The 15,576-nt window shown below is 41.5% G+C and overlaps 2 protein-coding genes across 2 annotated transcripts in view; one reads left to right on the top strand and one right to left on the bottom strand.

The window, feature by feature from the left end:
* PPP1R21 (protein phosphatase 1 regulatory subunit 21) overlaps window positions 1–15,576 on the bottom strand; it is a 645,938-nt gene that overhangs the window by 195,395 nt on the left and 434,967 nt on the right. The window lies entirely within an intron of this gene.
* CALM2 (calmodulin 2) overlaps window positions 9,113–15,576 on the top strand; it is a 1,210,617-nt gene continuing 1,204,153 nt past the window's right edge. The window contains exon 1 of the mRNA XM_050754909.1: window positions 9,113–9,117. The gene's annotated coding sequence lies outside the window, so the exon portion shown is untranslated. The remainder of the gene's footprint in view (window positions 9,118–15,576) is intronic.

The raw sequence follows: 15,576 nt of genomic DNA on the forward strand, positions 1-15,576 counted from the left end.
ACAGTAACTTCTTACTCTGGAGAAATTCATTAAGAAGCTAAATTTAGGAGTGCGTGTCACCTGTAACTGCCTTTAAATAACTCACTTGTGGCAAATTTCCCAGACCCTCCAAGCCTAGCTCTTGCTGAGATGAACTGGCTGAGGCATAATATTTGCTGAATGTACAAAGATTTTTAAATGCATGTCCACAAGGTTAAATATTGTTTACCTTCCAGAGAGAGAGAGACAGAGAAAGAGAGAGGGAGAAGATACTGAGAGAAAGAGACAGATAAATAGAAAGAGGCAGATAGATTGAGACTTGGTCAGGCAGGAGACAACAAACTCTAGAATTTACTATTTTGTTAAATTTAAGACCATTGTGGGGAAATCTTTGATAAGAAACACTTTTTCTGGGTGAGTAGAAAAAATATTAGATTTTTTAAAACCCTAAGATTCATGGCCAGGCACGGTGGCTCACGCTTGTAATCCCAACACTTTGGGAGGCCGAGGCCGGTGGATCACTTGAGGTCAGGAGTTCGAGACCAGCCTGGCCAACATGGTGAAATCCCATCTCTACTGAAAATATGAAAAGTTAGCCAGGTGTGCTAGCAAACACCTGTAGTCCCAGCTACTCGGGAGGCTGAGGCAAGAGAATCGCTTGAACCGGAGAGGCAGACATTGCAGTGAGCCAAGACTGCACCACTGCACTTCAGCCTGGGTGACAGAACAATACTCTGTCTCAAGCAAAACAAAACAAACCCCTGAGGTTCAGATCCCTACTACTCCAACTGTGGCCCGAGCACACTCAGCAGTATTGGCATCACCAGGAATTTTATTAGAAATGCAAAATCCCGGCTGGGTGTGGTAACTCATGCCTGTAATTCTAACGCTTTGAGAGGCCGAGGCGGGTGGATCACCTGAGGTCAGGAGTTCAAGATCAGCCGGGCCAACATAGTGAAACCCCGTCTCTACTGAAAATACAAAAATTATCCGAGTATGGTAGTGGCACGCTCCTGTAATCCCAGTTACTAGAGAGGCTGAGGCAGGAGAATCACTTGAACCCAGGAGGCGGAGGTTGCAGTGAGCTGAGATCATGCCACTGCACTCCAGCCTGGGCAACAGAGTGAGACCCTGTCTCAAAAAAAAAAAAAAAAAAAAGAAAAAAAAAAGAAATGCAAAATCCCTGGACCCATTCTAGACCCAGTGAATAAGAACCTGCATTTTAAAAAATCCCATAGATGATTCTGTTAAAGAAAAAATTATTCAATGACACTTGTTAAAGCATGGTAAGGCAGACTTTATTCAGAACCATCATGATAGGTATAGGGACCACTGCAATGAGATTTTCAGTGGGGATGAGATACTGGGCTCAACTCAGAATATAGCAAGGACAAGTGGGAATTTATAGCCAAGGAGCAGGTAGGTGGTCAGTGGATGGAAAATTACTAAGAGCAAACATCGGCAGTGAGGGATTATGGCTAAACTGACCTAAGAAGGTTTCTTCTGCTATAGACAGGCCAGGATAATCAGACATCCTCTGGAGGATGGCAGAGGATGAGGAATCCAGTCAGATACTAAAGGTGGGGGAGGTTCTTGCTAAACTGACTTAGCAGAGTTCTTTGCTAAAAATGGACTTTACAAGGAAGTGTACAAATATGCTGAAAGAAGTTTGGTCGAGCAGAGAATTTTTGCCAATTCTATATACATTAAAGTAAGAGAAGCAATGAATTAGTACAGTAGTTTTCAGATGGTTTAAAATGGAACAGTTGTTTTGCTTCATTTTCTTTGAGTGAAATCTTTCATAAAGCCCAATTCATAAAATAGATCAAAGTAGACCTGTTCTGATTGAAGATGGGAGCATGCTGGAAGGCAGGGAAGGGCTGGAAAAGCCCAGGCATGTCTATTCAATGTTCCTCCAAGAACGCAGTTTGGAAACCACTAATCTCACAGAATGAGCAGAAGTAATAGAATCTTCAGGCCCAGGGTCTGTTAAACTCCCAGGGTGTTTTCCAGCTCCACCTCATTGAGAACTACTACAAAGAATTCATGTTAGGGATGAGACATATCCTGTTTTGAAAGAGTACACATCTTTAAAAACTTGGGAATCACTGATATAGATCACATTTTTCAACTCAAAAATAAAGCGGCCAGGTGCGGTGGCTCACACCTGTAATCCCAGCACTTTGGGAGGCTGAGACAGGCGGATAACTTGAGGTCAAAAGTTTGAGACCAGTTTGGCCAACTTGGTGAAACACCCTCTCTACTAAAAATACAAAAAATTAGCTGAGCATGGTGGCTCATGCCTATAATCCCAGCTACATGGGAAGCTGAGGCAGGAGAATTGCTTGAGCCTGGGAGACAGAGGTTGCAGTGGGCTGGGACTGCGACACTGCACTCCAGCCTGGGCACCAGAGCAAGACTTCATCTCAAAATAAGTAAATAAAGCATCTAGGGCTCAGAAGGTGACCAATGAAACTTCATTAAAACACAGCTACATTTAAAGCTATACTAATTGCTAACAAAAGAAACAAACCTAATATTCAATAAATCTTAGGGACAGGGACCTGGCAAGATGACCAAATAGGAGAAGCTCTGGTCTGCAACTCCCAGCAAGACCAGTGCAGAAGGCGGGTGATTTCTGCATTTCCAACTGAAGTACCCTGTTCATCTCATTGGGACTAGTTAGACAGTGGGTGTAACCCATGAAGGGTGAGCAGTAGCAGGGTAGGGCATTGCCTCACCCAGGAAGTGCAAGGGCCAGGACCTCCCTTCCCTAGCTAAGGGAAGCCGTGAGGGACTATGCTGTCTGGCCAAGATACTATGCTTTTCCCACGGTTTTTGCAACCTGCAGACCAGGAGATTCCCTTGTGGGCCTACTCCACCAGGGCCCTGGGTTTCAAGCACAAAACTGGGGAGCTGTTTGGGCAGACACCAAGCTAGCTGCAGGAGTTGTTTTTTTTTTTGGACCCCAGTGGCACGTGGAACCCCCACGAGAGAACCATTCATTCCTCTGGAAAGGGGCCTGAAGCCAGGGAGCCAAGTGGTCTTGCACAGAGGTTTGCACTCCCACGGAGCCCAGCAAAATAAGAACCACTGCCTGAAAATTCTTGCTGCCAGAACAGCAATCTGAAATCAACCAGGGACAATCGAGCTTGGTGGGAGGAGGGGCATCCACCATTACTGAGGCTTTAGTACGCAGTTTTCCCCTCACAGTGTTAAGGAAGCTGCTTGGAAGTTTGGACTAAGTGGAGCTCACTGCAGCGCAGAAAAATAACTGTGGCCAGATTGCCTCTCTAGATTCCTCCTCACTGGGTAGGGCATCTCTGAAAGAAAGGCAGCAGCCCCAGTCAGGGGCTTATAGATAAAACTCCCATCTCCATGGGACAGAGCACCTGGGGGAAGGGGCAGCTGTGAGCGCAGCTTCAGCAGAATTAAGTGTTCCTGCCTGCTGGCTCTGAAGAGAGCAGCAGATCTCCCAGCACAGTGCTTGAGCTCTGCTAGGGGACAGACTGCCTCCTCAAGTGGGTCCCTGACCCCCATGCCTCCTGACTGGGAGACATCTCCCAGCAGGGGTGGACAGGCACCTCATACAGGATAGCTCCAGCTGGCCTCAGGTGGGTGCCCCTTTTGGATGAAGCTTCTAGAGGAAGGAGCAGGCAGCAATCTTTGCTGTTCTACGGCCTCCGCTGGTGATACCCAGGCAACAGGGTCTGGAGTAGACTTCCAGCAAACTCCAGCAGACCTGCAGAAGAGGGGCCTGCCTGTTAGAGGGAAAACCAACAAACAGAAAGCAATATCAATATCAACAAAAAGGATGCCCACACAAAAACCCCATCTGAAAGTCATCAGCTTCAAAGATCAAAGGTAGATAAATCCACGAAGATGAGGAAAAACCAGCACAAAAATTCTGAAGATTCCAAAAACCAGAATGCCTCTTCTCCTCCAAATGATCGCAGCTTCTCTCCAGCAAAGGCACAAAACTGGACAGAGAATGAGTTTCATGAATTGAAGCAGGCATCAGAAGGTGGGTAATAACAAACTCCTCTGAGCAGAAGGAGCATGTTCTAACCCAATGCAACGAAGCTAAGAACCTTGATAAAAGGTTACAAGAACTGCTAACTAGAATAACCAGTTTAGAGAAGAAAATAAATGCCCTGATGGAGCTGAAAAACACAGCACGAGAACTTTGTGAAGCATATACAAGTATGAATAGCTGAATCGGTCAAGTGGAAGAAAGGATATCAGAGATTGAAAATCAGCTTAATGAAATAAAGCGTGAAGACAAGATTAGAGAAGAAGGAATGAAAAGGAATGAACAAAGCCTCCAAGAAATATGGGACTATGTGAAAAGACCAAACCTACAATTGATTGGTGTACCTGAAAGTGATGCAGAGAATGGAACCAAGTTGGAAAACACACTTTAGAATATTATCCAGGAGAACTTCCCCAACCTAGCAAGACAGGCCAACATTCAAATTCAGGAAATACAGAGAGCACCACAAAGATATTCCTCGAGAAGAGCAACCCCAAGACACATAATTGTCAGATTCTCCAAGGTTGAAATGAAGGAAAAAATGTGAAGGGCAGCCAGAGAGGAAGGTCAGGTTACCTACAAAGGGAAGCCCATCAGACTAACAGCAGATGTCTTTGCAGAAACCCTACAAGCCAGAAGAGAGTGGGGGCCAATATTCAACATTCTTAAAGAAAAGAATTTTCAACCCAGAATTTCATATCCAGCCAAACTAAGCTTCACAAGTGAAGGAAAAATAAAATCCTTTACTGGCAAGCAAATACTGAGAGATTTTGTCACCACCAGGCCTGCCTTACAAGAGCTCCTGAAGGAAGCACTAAATATGGAAAGGAAAAACCAGTACCAGTCAGAGCAAAAACATACCAAAACATAAAGACCAATGACAGTATGAAGAAACTGCATGAAATAATGTGCAAAATAACCAGTTAGCATCATGATGACAGGATCAAATTCACACATAACAATGTTAACCTTAAATGTAAATGGGCTAAATTCCCCAACTAAAAAACACAGAGTGGCAAGTTGGATAAAATATACAGCACACTCCATCGGTGTGCTGTATTAAAGAGACCCATCTCATGTACAAAGACACACATAGGCTCAAAATAAAGGGATGGAGGAAAATTTACCAAGCAAATGGAAAGAAAAAAAAAAAAGCAGGGTTTGCAATCCTAGTCTCTGATAAAACAGACTTTAAACCAACAAAGATAAAAAAAGACAAAGGAAGGCATTACATAATGGTAAAGGGATCAATGCAACAAGAAGAGCTAACTATCCTAAATATATATGCACCCAATACAGGAACACCGAGATTCATAAAGCAAGTTATTAGAGACCTACAAAGAGACTTAGACTCCCACACAATAATAGTGGGAGACTTAACACCCCACTGTCAATATTAAACAGATCAACGAGACAAAAAATTGACAAGGATATTCAGGACTTGAACTCAGTTGTGTACCAAGTGGACATAATAGACATCTACAGAACTCTCCACCCCAGATCAACAGAATATACATTCTTCTCAGTAGCACATAGCACTTATTCTAAAATTGACCACATAATTGGTAGTAAAACACTCCTTAGCAGATGCAAAAGCACGGAAATCATAACAAACAGTCTTTCAGACCATGTTGCAATCAATTAGAACTCAGGATTAAGGAACTCGTTGAAAACCACACAACTACATGGAAACTGAAGATCCTACTCCTGAATGACTACTGGGTAAATAACAAAAAAAAGGCAGAAATAAGTAAGTTATTTGAAACCAATGCGAACAAAGATACAACGTACCAGAATCTCTGGGACACACTAAAAGCAGCGTTTAGAGGGAAATTTATAGCACTAAATGCACACGTCAGAAAACAGGAGAGATCTAAAATTGACACCCTAACATCACAGTTAAAAGAACTAGAGAAGGCTGGGTGTGGTGGCTCATGCTTGTAATCCCAGCACTTTGGGAGGTCAAGGCGGATGGATCACCTGAGGTCAGGAGTTCGAGACCAACCTGACCAACATGGAGAAAACCTGTCTCTAAAATTAGCTGGGCATGGTGGTGCATGCCTGTAATCCCAGCTACTCAGGAGGCTGAGGCAGGAGAATTCCTTGAACCCAGGAGACGGAGGTTGCAGTGAGCTAAGACCACACCACTGCACTCCAGCTTCAGAACAAGAGTGAAACTCCATCTCAAAAAAAAAAAAAAAAAAAAAAAAGAGCTAGAGAAGCAAGAGCAAACAAATTCAAAAGCTAGCAGAAGAAAAGAAATAACTAAGATCAGAGCAGAACTGAAGGAGATAGAGACACGAAAAACCCTTCAAAAAAATCAATGAATGTGTTTTGAAAAGATTAACAAAATAGATAGACCACTAGTCAGACTAATAAAGAAGAAAAGAGAAAAGAATCAAATAGACACAATAAAACATGATAAAGGGGATAATCACCACTGACCGCACAGAAATACAGACTACCGTCAGAGAATACTATAAACACCTCTATGCAAATAAACTAGAAAATCTAGAAGAAACGGATAAATTCCTGGACACATACACCCTCCCAAGACTAAACCAGGAGAAGTCAAATGTCTAAATAGACCAATAACAAGTCCTGACATTGAGGCAGTAATTAATAGCCTACCAACCAAAAAAAACTCAGGACCAGACTTGATTGACAGCCAAATTCTACTAGAGGTACAAAGAGGAACTGGTACCATTCCTTCTGAAACTATTCCAAACAATAGAAAAAGAGGGACTCCTCCCTAACTCGTTTCATGAGGCCAGCATCATCGTGATACCAAAACCTGGCTGAGGGACAACAACAAAATTTCAGGTCAATATCCCTGATGAAAATCAATGTGAAAATCCTCAATAAAATACTGGCAAACCGAATCCAGCAGCACATGAGAAAGCTTATCCACCACGATCAAGTTGGCTTCATCCCTGGGATGCAAGGCTGGTTCAACATATGCAAATCAATACAAGTAATTGATCACATAAACAGAACCAATGACAAAAACCACATGACTATCTGATTAGATGCAGAAAAGGCCTTCGATAAAATTCAACGTCCCTTAATGCTAAAAACTCTAAATAAACTAGATATTGATGGAATTTATCTCAAAATAATAACAGCTATTTATGACAAACCCATAGCCAATATCATACTGAATGGGCAAAAGCTGGAAGCATTCTCTTTGAAAACCGGCACAAGACGAGGATGTCCTCTCTCACCACTCCTGTTTAACATAGTATTGGAGGTTCTGGCCAGGGCAATCAGGCAAGAGAAAGAAAGCATATTCAAATAGTAAGAGAGGAAGTCAAATTGTCTCTGTTTGCAGATGACATGACTGTGTATTTAGATAACCCCATCATCTCAGTCGTCTCAGCCTCAAAACTCCTTAAGCTTATAAGCATCTTCAGCAAAGTCTCAGGACACAAAATCAATGTGCAAAAATCACAAGCATTCCTATACACCAATAATAGACAAACAGAGCCAAATTATGAGTGAACTCCCATTCACAATTGCTACAAAGAAATTAAAATACCTAGGAATACAACTTACAAGGGACGTGAAGGACCTCTTCAAGAACTACAAAGCACTGCTCAAGGAGGTAAGAGAGGACACAAGCAAATGTAATAATATTCCATGCTTATGGATAGGAAGAATCAATATCATGAAAATGACCATACTGCCCAAAGTAATCTATAGATTCAGTGCTATTCCCATCAAGCTACCATTGACCTTCTTCAGAGAATTAGAAAAAATTACTTTAAATTTCTTTGGAACCAAAAATGAGCCCATATAGCCAAGACAATCCTAAGCAAAAACAACAAAGCCAGAGACATCATGCTACCTGACTTCAAACTACACTACAAGCCCACAGTAACCAAAACAGCATGGTACTGACACCAAAACAGATATGTAGACCAATGGAACAGAACAGAGGCCTCAGAAATAACACCACACATCTACAACCATCTGATCTTTGACAAACCTGACAAAAACAAGCAACGGGGAAAGGATTCCCTATTTAATAAATGGTGCTGGGAAAACTGGCGAGCCATTTGTAGAAAACTGAAACTGGACCCCTTCCTTACACCTTATACAAAAATTAACTCAAGATGTATTAAAGACTTAAATGTGAAACCTAAAACCATGAAAACCCTAGAAGAAAACCTAGGCAATACCATTCAGGACATAGGCATGTGCAAATACTTCATGACTAAAACACCAAAAGCAATGTCAACAAAAGCCAAAATTGACAAATGGGATCTAATTAAACTAAAGAGCTTCTGCACAGCAAAAGAGACTATCATTAGAATGAACAGGCAACCTACAGAGTGGGAGAAAATTTTTTAATCTATCCATCTGACAAGGGTCCAATATCCAATCTACAAAGAACTTAAAGAAATTTACGAGAAAAAAGCAACCCCATCAAAAAGTAGGCAAAGGATATGAACAGACACCTCTCAAAAGAAGACATATGTGGCCAACAAACATGAAAAAAAGCTCATCATCACTGGTCATTAGAGAAATGCAAATCAAAACCACAATGAGATACCGTCTCACACCAGTTAGAATGGCAATCATTAAAAAGTCAGGAAACAACAGATGCTGGAGAGGATCTGAAGAAATAGGAATGCTTTTACATTGTCGGTGGCTGTGTAAATTAGTTCAACCACTGTGGAAGACAGTGTGGTGATTCCTCAAGGATCTAGAACCAGAAATACCATTTGACCCAGCAATCTCATTACTGGGTATATACCCAAATGATTATAAATCATTCTACTATAAAGACACATGGCCACGTATGTTTATTGCAGCACTATTTACAATCGCAAAGACATGGAACCAACCCAAATGCCCATCAATGATAGATTGGATACAGAAAATGGCACATATACACCATGGAATACTATTCAGCCCTAAAGAAGAATGAGTTCATGTCCTTTGCAGGGACATGGATGAAACTGGAAACCATCATTCCCAGCAAACTAACACAGGAACAGAAAGCCAAACACCGCATGCTCTCACTCATAAGTGGGAGTTGAACAATGAGAACACATGGACACAGAGAGGGAAACATCACACACAGGGGCCTGTCAGGGGGGTGAGGGGCGAGGGGAGGGAGCGCATTAGGACAAATACCTAATGCATGCGGGGCTTAAAACCTAGATAACAGGTTGATGGGTGCAGCAAACCACCATGGCACATGTATACCTATGTAACAGACCTGCATGTTCTACACATGTATCCCAGAACTTAAAGTATATACATTTAAAATCTTAGGGACAACAAAATGCTAAAATTCAATATCCCTTTTCTGATCCCTCCATGATTAGCAGTCAAATGGAGAGACAGTGTGTGCAGTTTTTTAAAAGCCCTCGACCTAGACAGAATAGGGTTTGAATCCTGGCTAAATGTTCAGGAAAAGCAGTGAGTATTAAAGAGATTTCAAATTATAACAAATACAACTTTTTGCTTCACAGTGATGTTGCATTTTATTTAGAGTAAGGCATTTTTAGTAATGATGGTCAAAAGCTTCAGTCTGTCTTTTTGGTTGTATAAGGTTCAAACCTTGGAGCCATCTTGGTTTCTTTCAGACCTTCAAAATACATTATATCTAGAATCTGACCCTTTGTTCCTACCTCTTCTGCCACCACCCTTGTCAAAGCCACAGTCATCTCTCACCTGAATAGCCTCTCACTTGAATAGCCTCCTAACTCCCTACTTCCGGTTTTGCCCCCAGGCAGTATTTTCTTAACGCAGCAGCCTGAGTGATCCTCTTAAAATCTGTCAGTTCTGTTCTTGTGATAGTTTGCTAAGAACAGAAAACCAAACACCGCATGTTCTCACTCATAGGTGGGAACTGAACAATGAGATCAATTGGACTCAGGAAGGGGAACATCACACACCGGGGCCTATCATGGGGAGGGGGGAGGGGGGAGGGATTGCATTAGGAGTTATACCTGAAGTAAATGACGAGTTGATGGGTGCAGCACAGCAACATGGCACAAGTATACATATGTAACAAACCTGCACGTTATGCACATGTACCCTACAACTTAAAGTATAATAATAATAAATAAATTAAAAAAAAAAAAATCTGTCAGTTCATGTCACTCCTCAGCTCAAAACTCCTCAAAGGCTCCCCATTTCACTCAGAATAATATTACCAAAGTCCTTGTAATAGCCCATAAAGTTTTACATGATCTGACTACCTCTCCCCACACCATTGGCCTCCCTGCTCTTTCTTGACAGTGCCAGGCACAACCTGCCAAATGAGCCATGTTCTCTGCCAGGGATGTTCTTCCTCCAGATACCTGCTTAGCTAACCCTCTTATCTCTTTTAAGTCTCTGCTCAAATTTTACTTACTCAATAAGGCTTGCCTTGCCCTTCTTATTTAATACTGCAAATTATTAATACCTGCAACCACAACCCAGGAATCTCAATCCCCTTTCCTTGTTGTACTCTATTTTTCCCACAGCAATCATCTTTCAACACATTATGTAGCTTATTTATTATATTTTGGTTAATTCTCTCTCCCCTCCTAAAACATAAGCCTCACGGGGGCTACAGTGTTTATTTGCTTCACTGATGTGTTCCAAACATTTAGAACACTGTTTGGCTTATAATACACACCCAACAAATATTTGCTGATTCAATTAATTAGTTTTGTGTTTACTAGTTTTACATGTGTTTGTTGTACTGTCTTATTTGAACGAAGACTAAGCCAAATTGACAATCATTTAAGAAAGCAAATAATTACATGAATTGAGGGGTTTTCCATTTTCTTTCTACTCCTGTTTTTAATTTCTTCTTCATACTAACATAAAAATTCCCATATGTCCTAAATATAACTCTACTTTAAGCTGATGTGCACATTTCCTCACCTAAGTGTTCATCTTCGTCATGTTGTATGATAGTACTTATACCATTTCCACGCCTTTTCTAGTCATTAGCAATCCCCAATTTGTGAACAGAACAGAACTTTATTTCCAAATATGCATTATTTTTAGGACTGCCTGGTCTGATACATTGGCTGAGAGGCACTCATCCTCAGGCCAGTAACCTATGTAGGGACTATTGCAGTGAAGAAATGAGAGAAGGGGAATAGCAGCGCATAGGGGATGATTTGTGAATTGGCCCTCTATGGGAAAACATAGAAAACTCTCTACCCACCCCACCCCGCTGGTGGAACAGGGAAAAGAAGAAAAATGAAGGGGTATTAATAAAGTCGTGTGCTGTAGAGTGTGGTTTATAAAGCCCTCCCTTGGCTCCTTTACAAAATCTTCAGTAAAATCTCCATTGTTTATAAATATTTGAAGGGTGGGTTTTCTTTTTTTTTTTTTTTGAGATGGAGTCTTGCTCCATTACCCATGCTGGAGTGGAGTGGCATGATCTCGGCTCACTGCAACCTCTGCCTCCCAGGTACAAGCGATTCTCCTGCCTCAGCCTTCCAAGTAGCGGGGACTACAGGTGTGTGCCACCACACCCAGTTAATTTTGTATTTTTAGTAGAGATGGGGTTTCACCATATTGGGCAGGCTGGTCTTGAACTCCTGACCTCACAATCCACCTGCCTCAGTCTCCCAAAGTGCTGGGATTACAGGTGTGAGCCACTGTACCCGGCCAAAGGGTGGGTTTTCTTTTGAAGGAATTTGAACATGTTCTGATGTTTACTTTAAGGTAGGCATGGAGCAAACATGGAGGCTTCCCATGGCAGGGTTACATAAGAAAAATGTTAGGTGTTGGATTAGCAGAATTAATAAGGACCTGTTCAAGTAATCAAGGTAAGTGTTGGGAGAGGGACCATAAAAGTGCATAATGGAAGTGCTCCTTTTGGGTGAAGAATCTGACTCCCCAAAACATCTTTTACAAATGTATAACATCACCTAAGAAGGGAGAAATCGGTAGGGTTTGTTCCATCTTTCATTAACTCACTTATTGAGGTGAGTTTCCTTAATAAACAGTGAGCAAAGCCTTAAGAAAAGAAGGCAAAAGGAAAGCATTCATAGTTAGCATGAAAGTGGAGTTTCAGAAGTGCTTGGAGGTCAAGTACATTGCCAACAGGGTTAAACAGGCATTGGCACCACAGCATGTGCTCAGGGCCATGGGGAGAGGACGGAGTAGAAGGTGCTGGCCCTTTGTGTGAGAGACTGGATCATGTTCTCTTAGATTGCATCACATTTTTGCCTAATATGATTTTTGGTCTAAGGTTTTACGTTCACATACAGCCTCATCTCCTGCTGGCCTCTTATTTCCAATGGAGAGTTTGCTGTCATTTAAGCAAGTTCTTAACAATGTAGAGAATTTGGAGCCCTAATTTAAAAAAAGAATGTGATTAGGTATACACAATGCAAGACAGACTGTTAAACCCTGAGTAGGGAGATAAAGAAATAAAGAACACAGAGAATACTAGAGAATCTGAATTTTCTCCTCAAAGAAAGTAAAGGTCTAGTTTGGAAACACAACACACATATTGTTGGAAGGTAATCAGCAATAACCAGTGGTAAAAAAGAGACAAACAAACGAAGGATAACACTGGGATAGCTGGAGAAGGCCTTAAAGAAAAGGTGAAATTTGATTGGGCATTGAGGATTGGTGAGGATTACTACTAAATGGAATGTGGAAGAGAAAAAGAAATGACGTTTTAGGTAGTAGAATAAATTGATGACTCCTTGTGACTGAAGAACTGACTGAGAGACTCCAAAAATCAGACACATAATTATCTGTATTTCATGTAATAGCAAAAATGCTTAGAAATTTTAAAGTTTTTTTGTACAGAATGTTTTCCCATCTGTTTCTTTATCAAAGCTGTATGTTTATGGAAGAATTACGTTCATCATTTTGACTGGTTGGCACTGTACCTTGTCTTGAATCCTACCAGTCATAGTATTTTCATCTGAAAAGACATTTCAGAGCAGATATAAACACATCCCTGTAAATATACACAGGTATCTGTGATCTCATTTTTGTCATGCCCAGGAAGTAACTATATAGTTCAGTAGATAGGGCTGGTTTCATAGGTGTAACCAGTACAGTTCCATAGGACCCGGTGCTCAGAAGGGCCCTGCTTTTGGGGTTTAATGTCTGCAGTCTCCTTAAAAATCTGTGTAATCTTTATCTTTGAATTCGTGTTTTTAAGTGAAGTTTGATGGGACAATGGAGCATATGATGGGGGCTTGGAACCTTGGCTCACACATGTCCCCCGTCTTGCCATCTCCTTGCCTCCCAGGAGGGGTTCTCAGCTGCTGGCTCTACCATGTTCCGGCAGCCAAAACCCTGCCCAGCCTCCCTCTTTTTGCCCCTGCCAAGTGACCACTTCTACCCAGGGTAGCAACCAGGTCATGGAGGTGGGGTTGCGATATGCTGGCACCCTCTGCCTCCATCAGGGACCATGGTATGTTTGGGAAAGGTCTGAGTAGGGTACATGCACCTAGTAGCATCTTGGGCCAGGGCATGACTGTAGCATCCCTGCTCTAGGTTGTTAGCACCATAGTACATTTGATGGGTGTCTTGGCAGGGTCAAGTCTCTAGCCCACCCATGATCTGGGCATTGAATATCTCCTGGTATGGAGGTTATAGTCTTGAAAGAGGATGCCTGTCTCCTGTGGGTTGAGTGGCAGGCCATGTGAAGGGGAGGGTGACTTCCTGTTCTTTGCAGGATGCAGCACGTTGGTCCTGCAGCTGATAAGCGGGTGAACCTGGCAGCTGGTAGACAGTGAAAACATAGCAAATCCAGGAATGGGGCCCCGTGCACCTGTGAGTGTCTCCATTTGCTCTCTAAGCATTCCCCTTGCAAGGGAGCACAACATTAAGTAGCAAATAAAAAACACCATGATAAGTTGAGAGAAAGAGAAACATCTGAAGAAAAAATTTTTTATTTTAGTACCCTTAATGGCACTCCCACCTCTGCTTTTTGAATAAGGCACCCATATCTTCATTTTTCACTGGGCCCTGCAAATTATGTAGCAGGTCTTGTCTGTAGGCATTCTGCTGCTTTTTTCTTTCTAGGTAACAGGACGTAACATCAGAAATGGTGATATGCCTTCCATTAATGAAAATAAGCCAATTTTTACAACACATAGTATTATTAATCTTCGATTACATGTGATGGGTTTAGCAAAGGGGAAGCAATTTTTCTCATACTCATAAGACTCGCTGTGTCATTAAATTCACTTTATTATATGATTTAACATTAATAAGCAGGAAATAAAATTTAGTAGTTGTCTGTAAAATTCCATTTTAAATTGCAGTAATTTCTTTTCTGGATGTTCTTGATATCTAGCAATCATGATATAAAATGTTGCTTGTGTACAGATGTTATATTACATAAGATAATTTATTTTCAGTACTGAGGCAGTTAAGTTTTCTAAGAATAAAATAAACATTAAAAATAATTGAATCTTTGAAATATGCATTTCTTGCTGATATGATTGCTGTCTCTTGTGTTAGGAAAGTGATGTAGCTTGATAGAAAAAACTCAGGATTCTGAGTTGGCTCTCAATTTTCTTTTATTTTGTTAGACTTTGAACAAAGTAGAATATTCCTAAGGTTTATTCTAATCCTAGAGTTCAGTGAGATTTAAATAGCATGCTTTAAACACACACACACACACACACACTTTATTTATTTGAATGAATACCACTACTAGTAAATTTGCAAGAGTATATGAAACATACATGTATGAATATTAAAAATAACTCTAGAGTAACCACCATCAGGTAAAGAATACAGCACAGCTGTGCCTTAAAAGGCCCTTATTTGCCCCTGTCTGAAAATATCTCCCTCCCTCTCCTTCAGAGGCAACCATTACGCTGCTCTTTGAGATAATTATTCTTTTGTTATTCTTTATAGATTTTACCATCTGTACATGTGTCCTTAAATAATAAATTACTTTAAAAGGAGCATTATAAAAAATCATCTCATGGTCTACAAGGAAAAGGAAATGAAACAATCTCAGGAAGACAAGAATCAATACAGCTCTGGACTCTCAGTACAAGCAGTCCAGTATCGCGTCATTAATGCAGTTCAGGTACTAAAATATTGAGTCAGAGAATCTGATTGGCTGAAGTAGCTTGTTTCTCCTCCCTCAGGTATCCACCTCTGATCCAATCAACTGTGGCTGGTGAGAATGCGGTGTAGTAGAAATAGGGCAGCCAGGACCAAAAAGGCCCAGGCAGGATTTATTCAAAGGTGATAGATTGTTCAGGAAATAGCTAGATACAGTATATAATTCCACCACTGATGATGTCACCTTGAGAAAGTGTAAACTACCATTGACTTTATTTTTTATTTTTATTTATTTATTTTTGAGATGGAGTTTCGTTCTTGTTGCCCAGTCTGGAGTGTAATGGCACGATCTCGGCTCACCGCAACCTCTGCCTCCCCGGTTCAAGCAATTCTCCTGCCTCGGCCCCCTGAGTAGCTGGGATTACAGGCATGCACCACCATGCCCGGCTAATTTTGTATTTTTAGTTGAGACGGGACTTCTCCACGTTGGTCAGGCTGGTCTCGAACTCCCGATCTCAGGTGATCTGCCCGCCTCAGCCTCCCAAAGTGCTGGG

This window comes from Macaca thibetana, chromosome 13 (genome assembly GCF_024542745.1).
Source record: "Macaca thibetana thibetana isolate TM-01 chromosome 13, ASM2454274v1, whole genome shotgun sequence".
Taxonomy (NCBI): Eukaryota; Metazoa; Chordata; class Mammalia; order Primates; family Cercopithecidae; genus Macaca; species Macaca thibetana.